The sequence below is a fragment of the Notolepis coatsorum genome, assembly GCF_963971535.1.
Source record: "Notolepis coatsorum genome assembly, chromosome: 7".
Classification (NCBI taxonomy): domain Eukaryota; kingdom Metazoa; phylum Chordata; class Actinopteri; order Aulopiformes; family Paralepididae; genus Notolepis; species Notolepis coatsorum.
Window position 1 is genome coordinate 153,629,883 of NC_140171.1, and position 25,606 is coordinate 153,655,488.

A 25,606-nucleotide genomic window follows, 5' to 3' on the forward strand; every position below is an offset into this window, starting at 1 on the left:
CTATCATTGTACGTCTTCAACATATTGACGTGACATAATCTACTCTTGCGCCTGCGGTCGGGAGTTTTAATCAAGTAGTCGACCTCACCAACTTTGCGCTCAATGGAGTATGGCCCACTGTATTTAGCCTGTAATGCAGACCCAAGAATAGGCGAGAGAACCAACACCTTGTCTCCCGGTGAGAACACCCTATGTCGGGCCCGCCTATCATACCACACCTTCATTTTTCCTTGGGCTACCTTTAGGTTCTCTTTCGCTAGTTCACATGCTCTACTAAGCTTAAGCCTGAAGTCACACACATAGTCCAACAAATTAGTAGAGGAAGGAGTCTGGTCAGCCAACCACTTTTCCTTCAGCAGTTTCAAAGGACCCCTCACTGTGTGGCCGAACACCAGCTCAGCCGGGCTGAATCCAAGAGACTCCTGGGTTACCTCCCTAGCAGCAAACAGAAGCAAAGGAATTCCATCATCCCAGTCTTTGTCGAACTCCGTACAATATGCCCGCAGCATTGTTTTGATAGTCTGGTGAAATCTCTCCAGCGCCCCCTGGGACTCTGGATGATAGGCAGAGGAAGGGCAATGCTGGATAGACAACTGCTGGAGGACCTGAGCAAAGAGACGGGACATGAAGTTAGACCCTTGATCTGATTGAATGACCTTTGGTAGACCAAAAGTCGAAAAAAACCTAACCAGAGCTTTGGATATAGCTGGGGCTGTGATCTTGCGTAAAGGAATGGCTTCAGGAAAACGGGTCGCTGCACACATAATAGTCAAAAGGTACTGGTTCCCTGTCTTAGTTCGAGGGAGGGGACCAACACAGTCAATGAGGATATGCTCAAAAGGTTCCCCAACGGCAGGGATAGGCTGCAGAGGAGCCTGAGGGATCTTCTGGTTTGGTTTACCAACCACCTGACACACATGGCACGAGCGACAATATTGTGCCACATCTGACTTCAAACCAGGCCAACAAAAATGTCTCAGCACATGGTCATAAGTCTTCCTGACCCCCATGTGACCAGCAAGATCATGATCATGTGCTAGATGCAGTATATCAGGACGATACACGGCTGGAACAACAATCTGAAACACACTGCCCCAGTCATCCAGACTGGACAGGTTAGGTGGTGTCCACTTTCTCATGAGCACGTCATTGCTAACAAAGTATCCTTGAGACGTATCTACCATTGCATCCTCTAAAACCGCCTCTTCAAAGAGGGACGACAAGGAGACATCCTTGTTTTGCTCTAGTACCAACTGCTCATGAGACGGTATCACCTTACCAAAACCCTCATCAGGGCCACTTTTCAACTCAACAAAGAACGTGTCACTAAGTGTCATATCACCATCTAAGTTAACAACCTCATGGGTGTCACATTTGACCTTTGACATTGCACGTGTTACCGCACACACAGGAAACACTCCTGGATGCTTCTGTGCGAGCTCATCAGGAACCTCAGAAACTACAGGGACGGGAATTACAACTGGAGTAGCCAGCACTTTGCCACCGGCCAAATCGTTCCCTAGAATGAAGGACACCCCCTTTATGGGAATGTGAGAACACACTCCTACGACAACATTGCCTGATACTAAGGGAGAGTTTAGCGAGACCTCATGCAAAGGAGTATTCACAAAGCCTCCTCCAAAGCCCTGAACAATGGCACCGGAATGCAATGAAGAATCTTCCGAAAATGGCAAAATCCCATCCAGAATGAGAGACTGGAAAGCTCCTGTATCTCTCCATATTGTAATAGCCTGCCTTGATCCTAATGCACCAACCAGTGAAACAAATCCATCCATCATAAATGTTGAGGAGCCCTCTAGCTCCCTGTCTGCACCTTTGATACTTCGCACCCCACCCTCTAACGTCGGCATAGGTGTCCTGTCCATGATTTCTACCAGAGCCACCGTTTTTACATTTTTCTGCTTAAGCACAGGGCATCCAGCAACGATATGACCAGGCTCCTTACAGTAAAAACAGATAACCCCCTCTGGGAATGCACTAGCAGAGCCACCTTGCCTAGGAGTCGAAGTAAACCGACCAGCAGACACGGGTGCCGGGAGCCGGCTCCCCTGAGAAGGACGCCTACTACCCCTGGACTCCACACGGCCCTCCTCTACAAAGACAGATTTGTGTGTTAACACAAACTCATCAGCCAAGACAGCAGCGTCGGCTATCTTCGATACCTTATGCTCATTTAGATGTGTGGACACGTTATCAGGAACACACCTTTTAAATTCCTCTAGGAGAACCAACTGTCTGAGCTGCTCCCTTGACTCTGCTTTTTGCGAGGTGCACCACCGGTCAAACAGGTTCTCCTTCTCTTTTCCAAATTCAACATAAGACTGCCCCTCCTGCCTACGATAACCTCTAAAACGCTGACGATAGGCCTCGGGGACCAACTCATAAGCCCTCAATATGGAAGCTTTAACAAGTTCATAATCAGCGCTTTGTTCAAGGGACAGAGCAGTGTAGGCTTCTTGTGCCCTACCAACCAAAACACATTGCAGCAGCAGTGTCCAGGCGGTATCAGGCCACTTCAATGTGGTTGCCACCCGTTCAAACAGGGGAAAATATCTTTCCACGTCTTTCTCAAAAAACGGAGGCACCATCCTAATATTCCTGCCTACATCAAAACCGGAACGTGACTCTGGATGCAGAACACCCGCCTGTAAGGCAGCATGCTTATATTCAAGCTCCTTCTGTGCACGCTCGTGCTCCAACAACATTTGTTTCTCCTTAAGCTCCCGCTCCTCTTTCCTCTCTTTAAGCTCACGCTCCTCTCTCCTCTCCTCACGCTCCCGCTCTAGCTGCCTTTCCTTAAACTCCAACTCCCTTATCCTCCACTCACCCTCTACACCAGGTAATAGCGGAGACGCGCCAGACGAAGGAGGCTCCTCCACCCTCTCCTCAAGCACCTGCTCCCTAACGAGTAACACCCTTAACGCACTCAAGGCAGACGGCTTCAAACGTTTCTCCCCTGCAGAAAGCTCCACCCTGTAGTGTACAGCAAGTTCTAGCAGTTGTTCTTTGGAAAACTTCTCTAACAAGTCATGAGACGGGCGATCAACAAAGTCCCTGATGGAAGCCATTGTCACTGAACCAGCCACCCCAAGCTACACACCCTACCTCACAGTCACAAAGAACCACTAACGAACCACTGAAGAACCACGAAGAACCACTGAAGAACCATGAAGAACCACTGAAGAACCACTGAAGAACCATACAGAATGCCAAAGCCACTAATAACAACCATAAAGGGACGCTGTGGCAATGTGTGCTACGGAGCGCACATTTCAAGGACGTAAAAAAAAAACAAAAAAAAAAAAACCACACCCACCCCAAATAGACGTGTCATACACTCAGGGTGTTAGGTGCTACCAGGTATGCTCAACAAACACTCAAACAAACAAAACAAAATACATCCAACAAACAATCCCAAACAGGTGCGCCTTCTAACCTGATGTGACCACATATGCTTCTACGTCTAAACTGCAGAAGAAAAAAAAACCCGGCCTACCACATGTCTACCCTAAGAAACACTAATTCAAGCCCTACCACACTACCTGTGTTTCCTGGCCGCCCTAACCTACCTACCCTTAAACTAATGCCCTGTAGACCTAACTTTCTTCAACCACACCTGCTACCAGTCAAAGATCATATACAATCATTTCATTGACCGCCCCAGGAGTACGTGGTGCACCGGACGCTAACCCACAACCAGAAAATAATGTCCCTATCTACATGTGGTGCCTACTAAACTATATATTTTAACAGCATAAGTAGTCACATCAAATTACAAACAAATACGGCATACTCACCTGTTTGATGAAATGGCTCAGCCCCCACGTTACACCAAATGTAACGAACACCACCCAAACCATAATATGATGACACCCCGTGCAATACAAAAAAAAAAACACCAAACAAAGTTCTAGGGGTAAAAGATCCCGGACGAGCCCCCAATTGTTACGACCCTGGCTCAAGGCCCGCAACCTATGTGCAAAACCGACACCAAAACCTGTGTATTAACTCAAAGTGCTACTATATTAAGGAATTACTAGTGTAAGCTAAAAGGATAAGGACTGGAAGAACGTGACAATCTATCTGGTAACCCACACTCTTCTAAAACACAGACCCTGCATGTGTGTGTGCCTGGCTGGTTTTAAACCTCCCAGCAGGTAACCAATCAGCACTAATTAACTAAGTGGCAGCCCTCACCTACATGCCCCGTGACACAGAGTGATCAGGCCTCTAGTACATAACATCTCCGTTAGCTATGTTCAGTCTGGCTGGGGCTAGCCACGGTCTAGCATGGTATGGTATGGTATGGTTTGTGACTCCATTAGCTATGTTCAGCCTGGCTGGGGCTAGCCACGGTCTAGCATGGTGTGGTATGGTATGGTTGGGTTTGTGTTTGTGCTAATTGACACGTTCTCATAGGAACACTTCCTCTCAGCGCAAGCCATTTTCTCTTGTTTCCCAGGCAGAGTTCTCACGGTGGTCCACACGGTAGCTAACACTGGAGCTGGCTGACAACACCCTACAGCGTATCTAGATGGGAGCCACGTCTACATCAGTATAGGCTGCAGAACTTAAAGGGGCTGTTCACAATCCTATCGTCCTGTCGTGAGGAGGACATGTTAGGGCTGGGCGATTAATCGATTTGATCGAATTTAAAAAAAATAAAAAATAATTAGATTTGCACTTTATTAATCCCAATAGGGTAATTCATTCTTGTATATATATATAATAAAAAAATTGTAAGTGAAGATTGGTGAAAGTTAGGTTTGCACTTCAATCCCAAATAGGGAAATTCATCTTGGTTTGATCATTTTTTGTGTCAAATAAAAACAAAGCTTATTTGAATGATTTCCTTTGCGTTTCTAGTTTTTAAGAGAGAAAAAATCTATTAAAATCGTAAATCGGATGTGGTGTGAAAAAATCGGAGATTACATTTTTAGGCCATATCGCCCCCCAGCCCTAGGACCTGTGAACATAAGTGGACATGGAAGGAAGGTGAGATGATGAGATGAGATGATCCTTGGGTCAATTCAGGTGTCATACTGTGTGTAGCAGCAGCACAGGAGAGTAGGGTTGCAGTGAGCAGGCACAGACTGTGGGGTCTTGTGGAATTGTTTTTGATGTGGAGGTACAGGTGCATACCTTCAGAATAAGCCATCAGCTGTACAAATCAGGCGGATACTTTTCAATCTGTCGTATTGACCATGATGATGATGATATACCACAACAGCTCTATTGAGACCTTCAAAGACTTGGAGCTGTTTTTCTTAACAACACAGGCAGTGCTACTTTACCCACAGGCCATTGCAATACACCTATGCCCCCCCGCGTCTATATTAATCCCAGCCGAAGAGTGCAAGAGCGCTTCCGCATTCTTCCCCATTCGCCGGTAACCAATGCGCATTTCCTTTTCCTTCGCCCAGGTGCTCGCCGCGCATGCGCATGAGGTCCTCGCTTGGTCTTGGTTTTACCTTCACTCTATGAACAATGCCCAGTAACTTTTTTCGTTGTTGTATAAAGTTGGCATTAGTCATATTTCTTTTGTTGTTTTTTTTCTTTTTCATATTGTGTTCAACTTTACATGAGTTGCTTGAGGATACTGCAGGCTACCAGTACGTCCATCGACATGAATGGATATTATGCCACAGCCGTGTTGCAGTCAGACATGATGGTGGATGAAACGGATGTATGTAGATGGTGAACAAAGCAGACTTTGTGGGGCATTTGAGGTGTTTACCATTACCAAACAGGGAACAGCTGTGGTGTTGTAATGGCAACATTAAACTGAAAGGCTGAGACCATCCGGTACATGTTTCTATTCTTCATGGGCGTATTATGGGGTATGTTTTATTGCGAAAATACTGTACATCTATGTGAATATCAAATATGTGAATTTCAAAGGTTGTTCAAATGGAATGTTTGAGGTTGAGGGGTTATAAAATAGGCTAATCTGATATTTATACAATTGATTTTGCTATAACAGTCTCCCCTGTTCAGACCTCTGGTGAGTGTACTGAATTAATAAAAAGTCACCTTCAAAGTGATGTGTGTCTTCAATTATTTTAATTATGCAGCAAAGGCCCAATCAGTGATCCAAATGTAAACCACAGGGTATAGTCTCCACCACCAGAAACAATAAGAAATTAAGGAGACTGGTTGATTGACTTCTTGATACAAGGACTACATTGACTAGACAACATGTAACTATGAGTTTTAATTGTAATTGCTGTATTGTGTGACCAGGGTTTGTTTACTTTGGTAATTGTATGTTTTGAGCTGTACTGTACTGTACCCATTCTGCAATCTGTTAATAAACTTTTCAATCAATCGATCAGCTGCGTTGTGTTAACGTTACAAAGTACAGTTGCACGTTACAATGTACAGTTGACAGCTGGGCTACAATGTACAGTCGCGCGAAATAACGTTATGAATGCCCGAAATAACATAACGTTACAAAGTACAGTTGACAGCTGCGTTGTGTTAATGTACAGCGAAATAACGTTATGGCGTTATGAAAGTACAGCTGACAGCTGCGTTGTGTTAACGTTACAATGTACAGCGAAATAACGTTATGGCGTTATGTGGTCCTCGTTTGGATAATATGTAACGTTACAATGTACAGCGAAATAACGTTATGGCGTTATGTGGTCCTCGTTTGGATAATATGTAACGTTACAATGTACAGCGAAATAACGTTATGGCGTTATGTGGTCCTCGTTTGGATAATATGTAAAGTACAGTTGACAGCTGCGTTGTGTTAACGTTGCAATGTACAGGGAAATAACGTTATGGCGTTGCGAGTGAATCTGGTCCGCGTCGCGATAATATACATGTATTCCATTTCGGCGTCTGAGCGGGGAAAAAGAAAATGCGCATTTGGAGGACGTTACCGGGGCCAATCAGGGCAAAATGCGGAAGCGCTCTTGCACTCTTCGGCTGGGATTAATATAGACGCCCCCCCCCCCCGCCTAAAACCTCCTCCAGGTGCGCTGCAGGAGAGCAGACATGGCTCTGTCATCATGATGTGATGATGTGAGAGACAGTTTACAGTCTTACAGTCTTACAGTTTAACTTTCAGTTAAATCCCCACTGTGTAAAAACAGACAACAAAGAGCTGCCAATGACAAAAGAGGTTATTATTCTGTTAGAGGAAAAAGTGATCACACCGGAACGTTAAATCAAAAACACTAGACTGAACGTATGCGTTTCAACTATAAAAACTCACACACACACACACACACACAGCGGGAGAGGGGGAGGGAGAATACATACATTTAGATGTTGCCTTCATATTTGGACCAATATCTCCCTGCAATTTACCCTCCCCCTCCACACACACAAAACACACACACACAAAAGGCCCCTCCATTATATAGCTCTCCTCCTTTTCTGTTGTGGGCTCCTATTAATGTCCCTCTCTGCATCGTATCAAGTAGCCATTTTATTGTAAAACCAGGGACAAGCTCCTTATAGGGATGGGTACCGAATCCTGTACTTTTAAGGGTATCGACCGAATCACGTCGGTACAACCAAGTACCGATTCACGAAACGAAACCTATGAAGTCTGCCTCACGTCAACGTTCACACGCACAATACCTAGGCTTACCTAGGATTTTACTTGATTCAACAACAAAGCAGTCGGGTCAATGGCAAGCCGAAAACGGTCGCAAGTGTGGTTACACTTTACAAAGCTAGATGCAGGGCGGCTAAGTGGCGCAGTGGGCAAGGCGCTCGCCACTAATGCAGGAGATGCTGGGTTCGAGCCCAGCTCTCGGCGTTGCTACCAGCTTGGCTGATCGCTCATACTAATACAATTGGCAGTATTAGGGGGTGGGAAGCTGGTGGGTGTGGATCGGACGTTGTGGACAGCAACTCCTACAGGTCGGTTGGTGCGCCTGCGCAGCAGAATCAGGAAGCAACGAGGGTGGCGTGACCCTCCCACGCAGACCCTCGCCGCTGAGAGATCGCGCTGTGCAGGTGAAAAGATGCGACAGCTGCGACAGTACCGGAGGGGACACGTGATGCAAGGCTTGGTCCACATTGCAGCCGGCTTGTGGGAGGCATGGCCTAACAACGTTCAAGACAGGGGAGGGTAGAATTGGACAATACGAAATTGGGATGGGAGAAAAATAGAAAATGGGAGAAAAAGTAGATAAAAAAAACAAAGCTAGATGCAGACAACGCTCTCTGCAATATTATATATTATATATATATTAACAAATTGTTCTAAATAAATTATAATGATAATAAATAATTAGAAGTTTGGACTAGGGATTTTCGATATTGGCCTTTTTACTCTTAATTTCCGATACCGATATCAACCGATACCGATATATCCAGGGTCCCCCCCCCCCCCCCCCCCCCCCCCAAAACGGAATAATTTCAGGTAATTAACATTACTTATTACATGGCGTTTTAACATTCGCCGAAATGCTTGATTGTGATTGGTCAATAGCCCCCGACAGCGGTGAATTATTTTTCAATAACCACCGGTGATTATTGTTTTTCGCAGCTGGAGTAATCAAGCCCACTGACACACACTGTTTCAGCTGCTTAGCATATGCACAGCTGCATTCAGTCATCAGTGCAAGCTGTCGGCGATGACAGCGGGAGCGACAGAACAGAACTGCGTCTGCATTTGATCTCGTAAAATGAATTAGGTATATTGTTAGTAAGTTAGCCATGTAATAAGCGGGATAATGTATAGCCTATACTCGGTCATTGTAGCAAAATAATTGACCTTCACTGACGTAATTAGGGTGACCAGGTGTCCCCCTTTTGGTTGTACTGTCCCACCATTTGAGACCGCGTCCCACATATTGAGAGGATGTCCCTCTTTTCGAAGCAAAAAGAAAATATCGAACACAAGACATTCCTGTCAAGTGATAAAGTTTGAATATTTAAAACAGATGTTAGGTGGTAACAAGCCGGCTGCCAGTGCCAAGATGAATGTGGAGAGATATAATTCTATAATATAATAATTCTGTATTTAATTTGTATTTATTTTGATTTAACCTTTATCTATTTACAACGACCCGGACCCACCCCGCCAGCTTCTCCCACCCTCTAATACTGCCAATTGTATTAGTGTGAACGGCCAGCCAAGCTGGTGACAACCCCGGAGCTGTGAGCTGGATTCGAACAGGTGAATCCAGCCGCTACGGGGTTTGGTGACAAACGCAATCTCTGTTACGCCACCTGACCGCCCGAAGACGACTTATTCTAATAAAAAAAATTACATTATCTATTTGTCCCACTTTGTCACACCAAAATCTTACTGTTGTCCTGCTTTTGGACTTTTTGCATCTGGTCACCCTACTGACGTTTAACCCTTGTGCCTTGTTAAGTAACTGACAGAGTTGTCACCTTAGTGCATGAAAAGATTGCATCACGTTCAAGGTCATAAAAAACTTAATTTGTAATATTTCGTTCCAATTCTTTTTTTTATGAATACCACTATGAACCTAACTCAACATATCTTTCAAAGACTCCAAATAATTCCGTTTGTAGGGTTATGGTTAGGGTTAGGGTTAGGGTTAGGGTTGGGGTTAGGGTTAGGGTTCGGGTTAGGGTTGGGGTTAGGGTTAGGGTTTGGGTTAGGGTTGGGGTTAGGGTTAGGGTTGGGGTTAGGTTAGGGGACTGTTGAGCAAGTGTTGGGGTGGGCACGGGCACAGGGATGATATTTTACCTTCTCCTAATCTTTCTCTCTGGGTAACCCTAACCCTAACCCTAACCCTAACCCTAATGGCAAGAAATAAACCACTATGGACGGTTTGAAAGCTAATATTGTTAACTTTTGTGTTAGAGGGTTTCAAAATCTAATCTTTTCAAATTCTGTGAATATATGGAAAATAAGCAAACGGACACAATTTCATGACATAATAATCAACACAGCCATCGTTGTACACAGAAACACAAAAAAATATAGGCAAAAAACACAAAATAGTCGCTAAGGGGGCAGAAGAGTTAAACCACCTCGGCGAGGCGCCTCGGTATTTTAAACTCTGTGTCGGTCAATTATTTAGCGACAATGACCTCGTAGCTATACATTATCCCTTACATATCTCTTGTCGTGGAAACATTATGCATACTTTTGACAATAAATTAAATCAGAATTTGTTCTTACTTACTTGCCTGAGTAAATAAAGGTTAAATAAATGTAAAAAAAAATATATTCTTTTTTTGAAAACCGATACCGATAATTTCCGATATCACATATCGGCCGATAATATCGGACATCCCTAGTTTGGATTTTTTTTACAACTGAGGTAGGTAGATAACATTTTTAGAGACTAAATTACCTGAAAATAGGTACCGTTGGGTACCGGTATCGATTCACAGGTACCGGTACCCAACCCTAACGGAGATACACTTTAAATGTTCACGGAGAGAAGAGAATCACCCGATGTAGATACAATTGAACACAAACGGTTCTAAAGATATTTAATATCTGCATATTTTTGCACACCGCCCACAAAGTACTGGGTTCCGTTGTCTCTTTCTCAGAATGGATTTGATGCCGGCTGTCATCTCGTCTCCGTCATCGAAAAGAAAGTACCAATCCCACTCGGACACAACTGTAGTTTTTTCACACAGCGTGGGAAATAATACAGCCGGACTATCTAACAATAATTAACATATTTACAGGTCGGATTAAGTTTTGTAAATAAGGAGACAGATTTCAAAGGACAAAAAAATCAACCTATTTCAGAATATCGCAACAGTTTTTTTCAGGGATCGTGGCGGTTCAACAAGGCGTGTTTGACCAGAGTCACAGATATGAATATGTTTGACCGTGCAGAGTCACAGATATGAATATGTTTGACCGTGCAGAGTCACAGATATGAATACAAAAACAAACAACAGAATCAGATACAGCTGAGGGTCTGGTCAGTTGGACAGGTGTAAATAAAACACTATGTAATAGGAATGTATTTCAGAAATGGGGCATTTCATCAAAAAACAATGGCAATACATTTTTATATATTATGCCAAAATTCTAAACTGTTTTGGGTGGGTAGTTAGGCGGGAAGATCGTTAGGTAGATAGGTAGTTAGGTAGAGAGGTAGTTAGGCAGAGAGGTAGTTAGGTAGGGAGGTAGTTAGGTAGAGAGGTAGTTAGGTAGAGAGGTAGTTAGGTAGAGAGGTAGTTAGGTAGAGAGGTAGTTAGGTAGAGAGGTAATTAGGTAGATAGGTAGTTAGGTAGAGAGGTAGTTAGGTATAGAGGTAGTTAGGTAGAGAGGTAGTTAGGTAGAGAGGTAGTTAGGTAGAGAGGTAGTTAGGTATAGAGGTAGTTAGGTAGAGAGGTAGTTAGGTAGAGAGGTAGTTAGGTAGAGAGGTAGTTAGGTAGAGAGGTAGTTAGGTATAGAGGTAGTTAGGTAGAGAGGTAGTTAGGTAGAGAGGTAGTTAGGTAGGGAGGTAGTTAGGTAGAGAGGTAGTTAGGTATAGAGGTAGTTAGGTAGAGAGGTAGTTAGGTATAGAGGTAGTTAGGCAGGGAGGTAGTTAGGTAGAGAGGTAGTTAGGTAGAGAGGTAGTTAGGTAGAGAGGTAGTTAGGCAGAGAGGTAGTTAGGCAGAGAGGTAGTTAGGCGTGTGTGTGTGCATGTGTATGTGTGTGTGTGTATGTGTGTGTATGTGTGTGTGTGTGTGTGTGTCTATGTGTGTGTGTGTGTGTGTGTGTGTCAGTGTAAATGTTGGCAGCTATTTTCATTTTAGTTTTAGTCTTAGTCATGTGTCAAGTGCTCCTTTTTCTTTTTCATCATATTTAGTCACCTTCATTTATTTTTCGTTAAGTCAGTTTTAGTCAACTAAATGTCTGAGCATTTTAGTCTTAGTCAGTGTTAGTCTCGATTTTGTCTTTTTTGTTTTTGTCTAGATTTAGTCGCAAAAACTGATGATTTTTGTCTAGTTTTCGCTAATGAAAAAAAGGCATTTTATATTGTAAATAATGCAATTCTATTTATTAAGTATAGTCTAGCCAAAACCCTATCAGCTGATTCACAATAAGTTCAGTAGAAGGCTAGAAGCCCAATAGTAACCAAACATTCCTTGAAATGGTCAATAGATTCAGAAATAGTCAGACATGGAATGGACTATTCCATAATTTTTTTTACCAACAAAGCAACATTAGGATAGTGTAAATACACAGTACACACTGATTGCAATTCTCACTGGGACCTACTATACAAATTTCACACATGTCACACACACATTCCCTTTTGTCCGTCGAGTACAACCGTAGATCGCTGACGTCACTTTAAACTTAAAACTTAAAATGGCGGCCCCCATCAGAGCATTAGGCTAACAACATTAGCTTAGCGAACCTGCCACCGCACCGCACTTCTACGTGTGGTAACAAAATATCACAGCCCCTAAGACTGGGAGCGTTCTAACTCTACTGAGCATGTACCCAACATTATAAAAAAAAAAGTCATTACGATGTTTTAGTGCACTTCAAGCGCTAAAGGGATTCATTAACAACTTATACGAGTAGTAGGGTCCATCTCACTCTGTGTTAGTACTCGTCTGTGTCTTTTCTTTTCATACCAACATTACCTTTTTAACCCATTCTCCGCCACCACTTTGATTCGTCCTAATCCCTTCTCTGCCAGCTCTATTTGTCTATGGATATGTTCACCTACTTTGCAGGGCTAGCCTATAACTTTTTAAATTGTATTGCAAAAATTGACATTACTATGGCCCATTCAACATCGATTAGCAATTGTTCAGGGTGTAGGAACGTTTTACTTTTTCATTCACACATTCATATAAAAATACTGTCTAGAGTATAAATATGTTTTTATCGTTTTCTGCAGTAATTCATAGAACGTGAGATATAGCCATTTATGCATATATTACATCATCAAATGCAGTTTGCTAGCGATTGACGTCAGATTAAAAATGTCAATTGTACAAGGTCCTAAACGTCATGACTCATCATCTGCTGGTGACCGGAGGGGGGGGGGGGGGGGTCGTTTATAATGCAATGACCGACGTTAAATGAATCATGTAGTATGGGTGATATGTTGATCATAGCAGTTTGTATGGATAATAATAATAATCAAACACGCTGAAACTCACCGCAGCTTCCTCTGACCGTTGGGTGATCAGCGTGGAGAAGAAAGATCGCTATTATGGGATGTTGATCTAGACGAACCATTTCCGGGTTGTATAATAATATATACGTCCAAATAACGTTGTTTATTGAGTTATGGCAACCAATCGATTATCCAGTGTGTCAAGATGGAGTCCCGCGAGCGATCGCGAGTGGCGGACGGAATAGGGGGGACACCAAGCACTTCCGGCCCCACTTCCCCACTTCCGGTTTGGCAATCGGCCACCAGGTGGCGATATTGAACCGTTGGAGAGTTGAGTGGAGATCCCCAGCACCCGTCAATGATCCGTCTGTGAAATATGAATGCCATGACAGATTTTTGAAATATTGATCTCGATGACGTCGTAATCCGTCATTGGCAGATTAAGCATGGCGACGAATGACGTCTGAATCCGTCATTGGCGAAAGATGGGTTAAGTGAACGTGGTCTTGTCCTTGTATCCATGTGTAATGTTGATAGTAGTGGGTGTACACAGACGAAGGAGTATCTACGGGGGAAAGCAAGCCTGTGTGATATACAGTAGGTCCCAGGCTATTAGCTCTTCTTGCAGCCTAGCCATCGTCTCAGCCTCCGTCGTCTTAAATACTATGCTCTTTTGGTAGAACTGTTCGGCTGCCGCAGGAGTGTTGAGAGAGTAGCAGATTCCGTTCATGGTTGTTGGTATAAGCTGTAGTCACGAGAGACCTGGGACGCGGTTTTTAGCCTCACATATGTAGCTTGGCTTTTAGTGGGCCATAAACTCTGCAGAGCTTAACCCGGAAACGGAAATGGGAAATGCTGAAATAATAACGTGAATTATTCTAAAAGTTATAATTATTTTGTCTCATCTTGTTTTAGTCAACATAAATTAAGAGAGAATTCGTCATGGTTTTTGTAAACTACATTTTTGTGTCCTCAGTTGTGGTCAACAATATTTAATTAATTATTTAATCACGTTTGTGTCACATTATCAACAGTAACGTGACGTCACGTCTCGTTGTCATCGGGGGAAAAAGCTTCGTTGACGAACATCTTTAGTCATAATTTCCGTTGACAAAATTAACACTGGTGTGTGTGTCTGTGTGTGTGTGTGTGTGTGTGTGTGTGTGTGTGTGTGTGTGTGTGTGTGTGTGTGTGTGTGTGTGTGTGTGTGTGTGTGTGTGTGTGTGTGTGTGTGTGTGTGTGTGTGTGTGTGTGTGTGTGTGTGTGTAGTCTCACCGTTTCTGTGGAATACAGCATTGAGGAAGTCGTGGGCCTGCCTCTCCAAGCGGCTGATCCTGGACTGGTCCTGTTTCGACTCCTCCGACGGCGCCCGGCTGCTGCCACTGTTACCCACCGCGTGGTCCTGGACACACACATTTACAATCTTTATTTATGTCCACGTAAAGACAATGTTTAAAGGACACAAATATTATCAGTGCACTTGTACATTGTGGGTCATTCTGATACATTCGTGCCCAAATTGACAATGGCAACCAAAATTACACAATCAACAATCAACACACAGCTCATGGGTACAGATAGCAGCGTCTTCTCCAAATTGCGCGGCTGCCAATAATAGCTGACACTGAGCAATATCTTGCTAACTGTTTGGCTCTTCCCTTCGGAAGACCGGCCATCTGAAGACTTATACTTATATGAAGACTAAAAGTTTACAGTTGTAGCCCAGTTGTGATATGGTATGCTCTAAACAGGGGTTCTCAATCTTTCTGCTGCCAAGGCACCCCTGTGTTCAATAAAATATTCCAGGGCACCCCTACATACGATAAAGACTTTTCCGGTCCTGTCTTTTTTGCTACAATGATGGCAAAAGTGCTTGCTTTCAAAATAATGTTTATTTAAGAAACGGGGAAACACATTTGTGTGTAAATGCAGGCTATATAATGCATTATTAACAGGTGTTTCAGGTCTAAATGGCTTAGTACTGTTGACATTACACTGCTTGTAGTAGTAAATCAAATAGCATATTTCTTTAAATAAAATTACAGAAAATGATCACTAAAGTGCTATCTGTTGCAGCTGCACACTTTTCCATAACAATAGCATATTTGGATAAGTTTGACCATTTCTCAAAAACAGAAAATCATGTATTTTTTTTAAATACAGAAAAGGATCACCACGTTACCATTTCTCAAAAAATATAAATTAATACAGAAAATAAGTAATCGTTCACTCAGTGGACATTTCTAGCTCAATGCGAGGTCTGCTGCTGCTGGCTAATAATACGGTCAATACGCAGGGAGATCTTTGACAAGGCAACACGCATGTCATCCTCAAGGCTCAACTTGGCCCTATATTTTGTTTTCAGAGCTGTCATGGATGAAAAGCCAGCTTCACACAGATATGTGGTGCTGAATGGTATCAACACCTTAACTGCTGCATCATGAGATACTTGGTACTCAGCACCACACTCTGAAACGAGCTCTCCAGGTTGTATCAGATGAGATTTCAATGAGTTCTTCCAAGAGTTTGGATGGAGATGTGTCAGGAAGCTATGTCTCAATGTTGTCTGTAAAGGTTTTTTTTATCCAGAGTAACTTGGTGATCCTTTTCTGTGTTTTATTAAATAATGATTTTCAGATTTTGAGAAATGGTCAAACTTATCCAAATATGGTATTTTCATGGAAAACAGTGCAGCTGCAACAGATAGCACTTTAGTGATAATCTTCTGTAATCCAAAAATAATAATTATTTTTTTATCTCAAGGCACCCCTGACAGCTCTCTCGGGCACCCTAGGGTGCCGTGGCACCCCTGTTGAGAACCGCTGCTCTAACAGTTGATACTTCAACATTTTGATTGTAAAGGCTTCTTGAATCTAGACTGTAGACAAACGTACAGCCAACTTCTAGGATGAGAACCTCTCTGTTATTCTCATTAACAACAACAACATCGGGGGTATTTGCTGAAATATCAGAGAACAGTGAATTGTCACTACACAGATTGAACATATAATGGCTTCACACTGGTGTGCTTATACAGCACTGTTGCAGTTACAGCTCACACACACACGCACGCACGCACGCACGCACGCACGCACGCACGCACGCACGCACACACACACACACACACACACACACACACACACACACACACACACACACACACACACACACACACACACACACACACACACACACACACACACACACACACACACACACACACACACACACACACACACACACACACACACACACACACACACACACACACACACACACACACACACACACACACACACACACACACACACACACACACACACACACACACACACACACACACACACGGACACACGGACACACAGGAAGCACAAGAGGACAGATCAGTGAAAGTCGACTCCATCATCTATCTTGAACGTCTTGTAAAACTGGTCTTGTATTTATGACCTGCAGTCTAACCAGCTAACGACTTGCAGTACAGAGTGTAAGGTGCTGCTAGGGTTGACTACAGTACAGAGTATAAGGTGCTGCTAGGGTTGACTACAGTACAGAGTATAAGGTGCTGCTAGGGTTGACTACAGTACAGAGTATAAGGTGCTGCTAGGGTTGACTACAGTACAGAGTATAAGGTGCTGCTAGGGTTGACTACAGTACAGAGTATAAGGTGCTGCTAGGGTTGACTACAGTACAGAGTGTAAGGTGCTGCTAGGGTTGACTACAGTACAGAGTATAAGGTGCTGCTAGGGTTGACTACAGTACAGAGTATAAGGTGCTGCTAGGGTTGACTACAGTACAGAGTGTAAGGTGCTGCTAGGGTTGACTACAGTACAGAGTATACGGTGCTGCTAGGGTTGACTACAGTACAGAGTATAAGGTGATGCTAGGGTTGACTACAGTAGCAGAGTATAAGGTGCTGCTAGGGTTGACTACAGTACAGAGTATAAGGTGCTGCTAGGGTTGACTACAGTACAGAGTATAAGGTGCTGCTAGGGTTGACTACAGTACAGAGTATAAGGTGCTGCTAGGGTTGACTACAGTACAGAGTATAAGGTGCTGCTAGGGTTGACTACAGTACAGAGTGTAAGGTGCTGCTAGGGTTGACTACAGTACAGAGTATAAGGTGCTGCTAGGGTTGACTACAGTACAGAGTATAAGGTGCTGCTAGGGTTGACTACAGTACAGAGTATAAGGTGCTGCTAGGGTTGACTACAGTACAGAGTATAATGTGCTGCTAGGGTTGACTACAGTACAGAGTATAAGGTGCTGCTAGGGTTGACTACAGTACAGAGTATAAGGTGCTGCTAGGGTTGACTACAGTACAGAGTGTAAGGTGCTGCTAGGGTTGACTACAGTACAGAGTATAAGGTGCTGCTAGGGTTGACTACAGTACAGAGTATAAGGTGCTGCTAGGGTTGACTACAGTACAGAGTATAAGGTGCTGCTAGGGTTGACTACAGTACAGAGTATAAGGTGCTGCTAGGGTTGACTACAGTACAGAGTATAAGGTGCGGCTAGGGTTGACTACAGTAGCAGAGTATAAGGTCTGTGCTGCTAGGGTTGACTACAGTACAGAGTATAATGTGCTGCTAGGGTTGACTACAGTACAGAGTATAAGGTGCTGCTAGGGTTGACTACAGTACAGAGTATAAGGTGCGGCTAGGGTTGACTACAGTAGCAGAGTATAAGGTCTGTGCTGCTAGGGTTGACTACAGTACAGAGTATAAGGTGCTGCTAGGGTTGACTACAGTACAGAGTATAAGGTGCTGCTAGGGTTGACTACAGTACAGAGTGTAAGGTGCTGCTAGGGTTGACTACAGTACAGAGTATAAGGTGCTGCTAGGGTTGACTACAGTACAGAGTGTAAGGTGCTGCTAGGGTTGACTACAGTACAGAGTGTAAGGTGCTGCTAGGGTTAATAATAATAATAATAATAATTTAGGACCTGCTCAGAGGTCATGCGATGCATGCATGCGATTCGTCTCTGCGATTAACCCATCCCGTCGTCCTTCCCCCCCATGGGCAGCCGGGAGCAGACAGGCGTCAACGTGAGCCGCGCCAGGGGACCAATCCAAGTGCTCCTGTCCGTCTTCATCAAGGACGCCACAGCGTTAGCGATCTGTTGTTGTGCATGTTTTTCCATTGGGTTTATCTTATCGGGGAGGAAACCCTTGCGAGCACGGGGAGAACATGCAAACTACACACAGAACGGCCCGGGAGATACCCCACCTGGGTACCTGGCATCATGGAAACCTGGTCCCCAAGCGGGAATCGAACCCTGGACCTTCTTGCTGTAAGGCGACAGTGTTTAACCACTACACCACGTGCCGCGGTTGGGTATAATTCTAGAATTATTTAGATTCTGGTGTCAAAACTGATACTTTAAAACAATGCAATGTTTTCAAACGGTGCCAAAATCGATACTTTTCATTCAAACCTAAATCAATTTTATAAAATACCATGCAAGCACAGAATCGGCCATTTAAACTTTAAAAATGCAATCCAACACCTGCGAACAGAAACAACACTCATGGAATAATAAAATAAATAGATGAAAATAAGACAAAAGGAAAAGGATCATTCACCGTTTATCTCTCTCCATGTTTCACCCTGTCACCTTGTGGTCCTCGCCGCCGACTCCTGCTCTCTCCCCCACCTCTCCTCACACCTCTCCCTCTGTCGTCTCAACGTCAGTCTCTCCATCACTTAGATCTCATGGATCAATCAGGTCCATCCGCTCTCCCTCCATCTGCACCACCTGACTGATCCTGACTCCTCCCCCTGACTGATCCTGACTCCTCCCCCTGACCCCTCCTGACTCCTCCCCCTAACTGTTCCTGGTGTGAGGCATCGTCATCGCTCGCTATGCCTCCACGGGAGGATGCCTATGTTCTCACTCATTTTTCATGGACCCCTGTTTGCTGTGTTGCCCGTCGGCAAGTGTTCTGGTGAGTCTGAACAGGACCAGACTCAGAACTTTCATTTCAGTCATGGACTCTAGAGGATTCACCTGTGTATTTTTGTTCTCCCTTAAAGGGACAGTGCCGCTTTTTTGTTTGTAAATAAATTATGCCCTTGTTTTGGCTAACTCTCATACCTGTCTTGTGTTGTGCTATTGGGGTCGCATACAAACCGTAACACAACCTCTACTGTCTTTAACTATGAATGAACACAACACTCTAACTTACCATCTTTAGATAATAAAGTACTCAGCCTCTACTGTCTTTAACTGTGAATGAACACAACACTCTAACTTACCATCTTTAGATAATAAAGTACTCAACCTCTACTGTCTTTAAATATGAATGAACACAACACTCTAACTTACCATCTTTAGATAATAAAGTACTCAACCTCTACTGTCTTTAAATATGAATGAACACAACACTCTAACTCACCATCTTTAGATAATAAAGTACTCAACCTCTACTGTCTTTAACTATGAATGAACACAACACTCTAACTTACCATCTTTAGATAATAAAGTACTCAACCTCTACTGTCTTTAACTATGAATGAACACAACACTCTAACTTACCATCTTTACTGTAGATAATAAAGTACTCAAACTCTACTGTCTTTAACTGTGAATGAACACAACACTCTAACTTTAGATAATAAATTACTCAACCTCTACTGTCTTTAACTGTGAATGAACACAACACTCTAACTTTAGATAATAAATTACTCAACCTCTACTGTCTTTAACTGTGAATGAACACAACACTCTAACTTTAGATAATAAATTACTCAACCTCTACTGTCTTTAACTGTGAATGAACACAACACTCTAACTCACCATCTTTAGATAATAAAGTACTCAACCTCTACTGTCTTTAACTGTGAATGAACACAACACTCTAACTCACCATCTTTAGATAATAAAGTACTCAACTTCTACTGTTACAATGAAACTCCTGTTCCAATTTCTTTAAAGAAATATAAATATTTGAAAGGTGCTATTGATAACATTCGGCCACTAGATGTCTCACTAGAGCACCAGCATGCCATTTATCCAATCAGGTGCATTCCACGTGGGGAAATGGGAAGTAGGGAGGGGATACATGCAAACATGCAAATGTGAATAACATACATTTTGGACCCGCCAACAAAAAAAAACCTATATTTATATTTACTTATGTAATATATTTATATATATATTCCTCCTGTAGTTTTTTTTCATACCCACTATAGAGATACAGTATAGCAATTTACCACAGAAATACTGCAGTAATACAGGATGGGTCAAACGTAATTGTTTGTAACAGCGATTGCACAGCCAGGTTTCCACTTCCTGATGTGCTTGCTGCTCACTGGCCTTTAGAAGAAGGCGTGTGACTGTGAGGAAGCAGAGGTCACAGATGACATAGAGGTCACAGAGACACAGAGAGGTCACAGAGACACAGAGACACAGAGACACAGAGACACAGAGACACAGAGAGATACAGAGACACAGAGACACAGAGAGACACAGAGACACAGAGACACAGAGACACAGAGAGACACAGAGAGACAGAGACACAGAGACACAGAGAGACACAGAGACACAGAGACACAGAGAGACACAGAGACACAGAGACACAGAGACACAGAGAGACAGAGACACAGAGAGACAGAGACACAACAGAGAGACACAGAGACACAGAGACACAGAGAGACAGAGAGACAGAGACACAGAGACACAACAGAGAGACACAGAGACACAGAGACACAGAGAGACAGAGACACAACAGAGAGACACAGAGACACACAGAGACACACAGAGACACAACAGAGAGACACAGAGACACACAGAGACAGAGAGACACAGAGACACAGAGACACAGAGATGACAGAGACACAGAGACACAGAGACAGAGAGACACAGAGACACAGAGAGACAGAGATACAGAGACACAGAGACACAGAGACACAGAGAGACACAGAGAGACACAGAGACACAGAGAGACAAGAGACACAGAGAGACAAGAGAGACAGAGACACAGAGACAGAGAGACACAGAGACACAGATACACAGAGAGACACAGAGATGACAGAGACAGAGATACAGAGGACACATAGACACAGAGACACATAGACACAGAGATACAGAGACACAGAGACAGAGAGACACAGAGAGACAGAGACACAGAGACACAGAGACACAGAGACACAGAGACAGAGAGACACAGAGACACAGAGAGACAGAGACACAGAGATGACAGAGGACACAGAGACACAGAGACACAGAGAGACAGAGACACAGAGACAGAGACACAGAGACACAGAGACACAGAGACAGAGACACAGAGACACAGAGACACAGAGAGACACAGACACAGAGACACATAGAGACACAGAGATGACAGAGGACATGGAGACACAGAGACACAGAGACAGAGATACAGAGACACAGAGACACAGAGACACAGAGACACAGAGACACAGAGACACAGAGAGACAGAGAGACAGAGACACAGAGAGATACAGAGGATACATAGAGACACAGAGAGACAGAGACACAGAGACACAGAGAGACACAGAGACACAGAGACACAGAGACACAGAGAGAGACAGAGACACAGAGAGACAGAGATACAGAGAGACATAGACAGAGAGACACAGAGACACACAGAGACACACAGAGACAGAGAGACACAGAGAGACACAGAGACACACAGAGACACACAGAGACACAACAGAGAGACACAGAGACACACAGAGACACAGAGAGACACACAGAGACACAACAGAGAGACACAGAGACACACAGAGACACACAGAGACACACAGAGACACAACAGAGAGACACAGAGACACAGAGACACACAGAGACACAACAGAGAGACACAGAGACACACAGAGACACACAGAGACAGAGAGACACAGAGACACAGAGACACAGAGACACACAGAGACACACAGAGACAGAGAGACACAGAGACACAGAGAGACAGAGAGACAAAGGACACAGAGAGACAGAGACACAGAGAGATACAGAGATGACAGAGAGACAGAGACACAGAGACAGAGAGACACAGAGACACAGAGACACAGAGAGACAAAGGACACAGAGAGACAGAGACACAGAGAGATACAGAGGACACAGAGAGACAGAGAGACAGAGACACAGAGACACAGAGATGACAGAGGACACAGAGAGACAGAGACACAGAGAGACACAGAGACACAGAGAGACAGAGACACAGAGAGACACAGAGACACAGAGAGACAGAGATACAGAGAGACACAGAGAGACACAGAGAGACAAGAGACACAGAGAGACAGAGAGACAGAGAGACACAGAGAGACAAGAGACACAGAGAGACAAGAGACACAGAGACACAGAGATGACAGAGACAGAGACACAGAGACACAGAGACACAGAGACAGAGAGACACAGAGACACAGAGAGACAGAGACACAGAGACACAGAGAGACAGAGACACAGAGGACACAGAGATGACAGAGGACATGGAGGACACATAGAGACACAGAGGTGACAGAGGACATGGAGGACACATAGAGACACAGAGGTGACAGAGGACATGGAGGACACATAGAGACACAGAGGTGACAGAGGACACCTACTGGTAGACTACTGTGGAACGGCACCACCCTTGGCAGGAAATTGGAACTTTGAAAATAAATCAAAGCTACACTGAATTAGCGCTGATATTAGAATGCGCTGCGGTTGTAATGACTGAGTATCGCTATTGTCTTTAGGACAATAACTGTGGAGAATGTGCACGTTGGTGTCCTTTTGTGTGTGTGTGTGTGTGTGTGTGTGTGTGTGTGTGTGTGTGTGTGTGTGTGTGTGTGTGCGTGCGTGCATGTGGGAGGTATGGAGGTACCCCGAAGTACTGTACAAACAGTATTTTCTTCTATCTCTCTCTCTCTGTCGCTCTCTCTCTCTCTCTGTCTCTCTCTCTCTTTCTATCTCTCTCTCTATGTCTCTTTATCTGTGTCTGTCTCTCTCTCTGTCTCTTTCTCTCTCTCTCTCTCTCTCTCTCTCTCTCTCTCTCTCTCTCTCTCTCTCTCTCTCTCTCTCTCTCTCTCTCTCTCTCTGTCTCTCTCCCGGGAGTTTACGTAGCTCGAAATCAATGAATCAATTGTTTCCGCCCTCTGTGGATCCTCTGGCATTTTGCACAAATTAAACAAGCAGTGAAATATCATGGGAGAGAGAGAGAGAGAGAGAGAGAGAGAGAGAGAGAGAGAGAGAGAGAGAGAGAGAGAGAGAGAGAGAGATATGGGGGAGGGTGAATGAAGACGTTTTTTAGGAGCCAGATGGCTGACCTTGGGGGCTGAACAGGGTCAAGTTGACAAACGAGCGATGCTCAAGTGCCTGATAGAGAGAGAGAGAGAGAGAGAGAGAGAGAGATAGAGAGAGAGAGAGAGAGAGAGAGAGAGAGAGAGAGAGAGAGAGAGAGAGAGAGAGAGAGAGAGAGAGAGAGAGAGAGAGAGAGAGAGAGAGAGAGAGGAGTATGTCTCCCTTTGAATCAATCGCCCCGCGGTTCGTCTAAAAACAAAAGGCCAATCGGAAACGCGACTGCGAAGACAAAAAAGCGCAGCAACCTCGGCCTGATACCTTAAGGCACGCGGATAAAACAGGAAGAGGAGTGAACACGCGTTCCAAACGAGAAACAAAACAAACCCTGCCATTTCTTTTTACCATATTTAAATTACTGCACTGAAGTCTGGGGAAACACTTATAATTCTACACTACAACCACTTTTTATACTAAAAAAAGAGCCATAAGGATAGTTCACATTGCAGGTTATCGTGATCACACAAACATATAATTTTTTTAAGTCAAAAACATTAAAGTTAAATGATCTTGTGGAATTTAAAACAGCACAATTAATGTATAAAGCAAAAGGTAATGTACTTCCAGGAAACATTCAAGAACTGTTCTTTGATAGAGGGGGGTTATAATCTGAGGGGAGAACTCAATTTAAGAGTTCTTAGTGTACGTACTACCAGGAGAAGACACTGCATTTCCATATGTGGAGTGAAACTGTGGAACAGTCTGAATGTTGTGCTAAAGCAATGTCCAAATATAATACAATTCAAACTGATGTATAAGGAAATGATTTTCACGAGGTACAGGGACGAGGAAGGGATTTGACATTCACGGGTGTTTACATTTTTATTTTATTTCTTTCATGTTTTACATATATAGTTTTAGTTTTTTGTTTTGCATATGTAAATATTTGTTTTGTAAGGTTTTAAATTAGCACACTCATTTGAGCAGTGGAAAAGGGGTAGGATTAAAAAAGTGTATACTTCTTCCTACTCCTTTTCGAACATGTAAATTGAGTTATGTTTTGCTTTTGTTTATTTATATATATTTTTTCCCATTTAATTTCTTGAGATCTTATATTGTTTGTACTTATTTACATGTTCGAAATACATTTTCAAATAAAACAAATAAATAAATAAATAAATAAAACCTGCCATCTTTCATGTTTCTTGACAGAGCAAAGTAAAGATAGGCGGTCATGTTGGAAAGTCGTCCTGGTTGGAGATGATTGGGAGACGAGCAGACAAAGAGCTTAGCGCACAAACATGCATTCTAATTTGCCAACGGACGGACTATAGGGGCTTTTGCCTGGCTTTTGTTCCACGAGCCAATTGGCTCCGAGGACACGGGTTGCTGTGTGTGTTTGGAGTGTTTTGAGTGTGTGTGTCTGCTGTCTGCTGTTCAAAAAGAAAAAAGGATAAAATATCAAAAAGAAAATAAATCGATGGCCAACGATCTATTCAGAATTCACTCACTTTGTGAGGAACAAACATTATGGAAAAACGTTAGCCTTGTGCAAAGGAATCTCGCCGATAAAATACATCAAAGGGAAATCGATGGTTCAACAATTTACTCAGAATTCAGCCTCTTTTTATAAAGAAAATAAATGATGGAAAAAGGTTAGCCTTGTGTGAAGGAATCTCACTCATTTATAACCCTTGTCATCAGTGACCCCCCCCCCCCCCCCCCCCCCCATGCCTTCTTCACAGCCTGTCCTTCACTCCCAAAACCCCGCCTCCACCAAAATCATTACGGAGTCCCTTTCACAAGCTAAATTGGGGTCAATACCGTGACGACTGAACAACACAAATAACAAGGACCCAAATTGTGTGCCAGGCAGGGAAACTACTAGAAAGAGGAGGAGGAGAGAGAGAGAGAGGGATGAGAGACAAAGACAAAGAAAAACACACACATGGAGGGGGAGAGAGAGAGAGAGAGAGAGAGAGAGAGAGAGAGAGAGAGAGAGAGAGAGGAGAGAGAGAGAGAGAGAAAGAGAGAGAGAGAGAGCGATAGAGAGAGGCAGATGGTAGAGTAAGTACAGTGCATCATTATTTTACTTCAACCCAAAGTTAGAACAGTACTCGCAACGCCAGGCGTCTTAAAACCTCCTCTTTTGCAGTTAGCAAGCGTTAATTTTTTGCTATGACACATTAGCGCTGCTTCGTCAGCGACACCCGTTACTGCTGTGACACTACTTGGGTTAACAGTGGCTAGCGGTAAGCTGCACGATTTGGTGGCTAACATTAGCTCAAATGTTTGGTCGCTAATGTTA

At 43.7% G+C, this 25,606-nt stretch overlaps 1 pseudogene across 1 annotated transcript in view; it reads right to left on the reverse strand.

The window, feature by feature from the left end:
- The window catches only part of LOC311231817, a 101,803-nt pseudogene that overhangs the window by 57,347 nt on the left and 18,850 nt on the right, over positions 1 to 25,606 (reverse strand). Inside the window, exon 3 of the transcript in view lies at positions 14,331 to 14,457. The product of the transcript in view is annotated as an uncharacterized misc_RNA (transcript). The remainder of the gene's footprint in view (positions 1 to 14,330; positions 14,458 to 25,606) is intronic.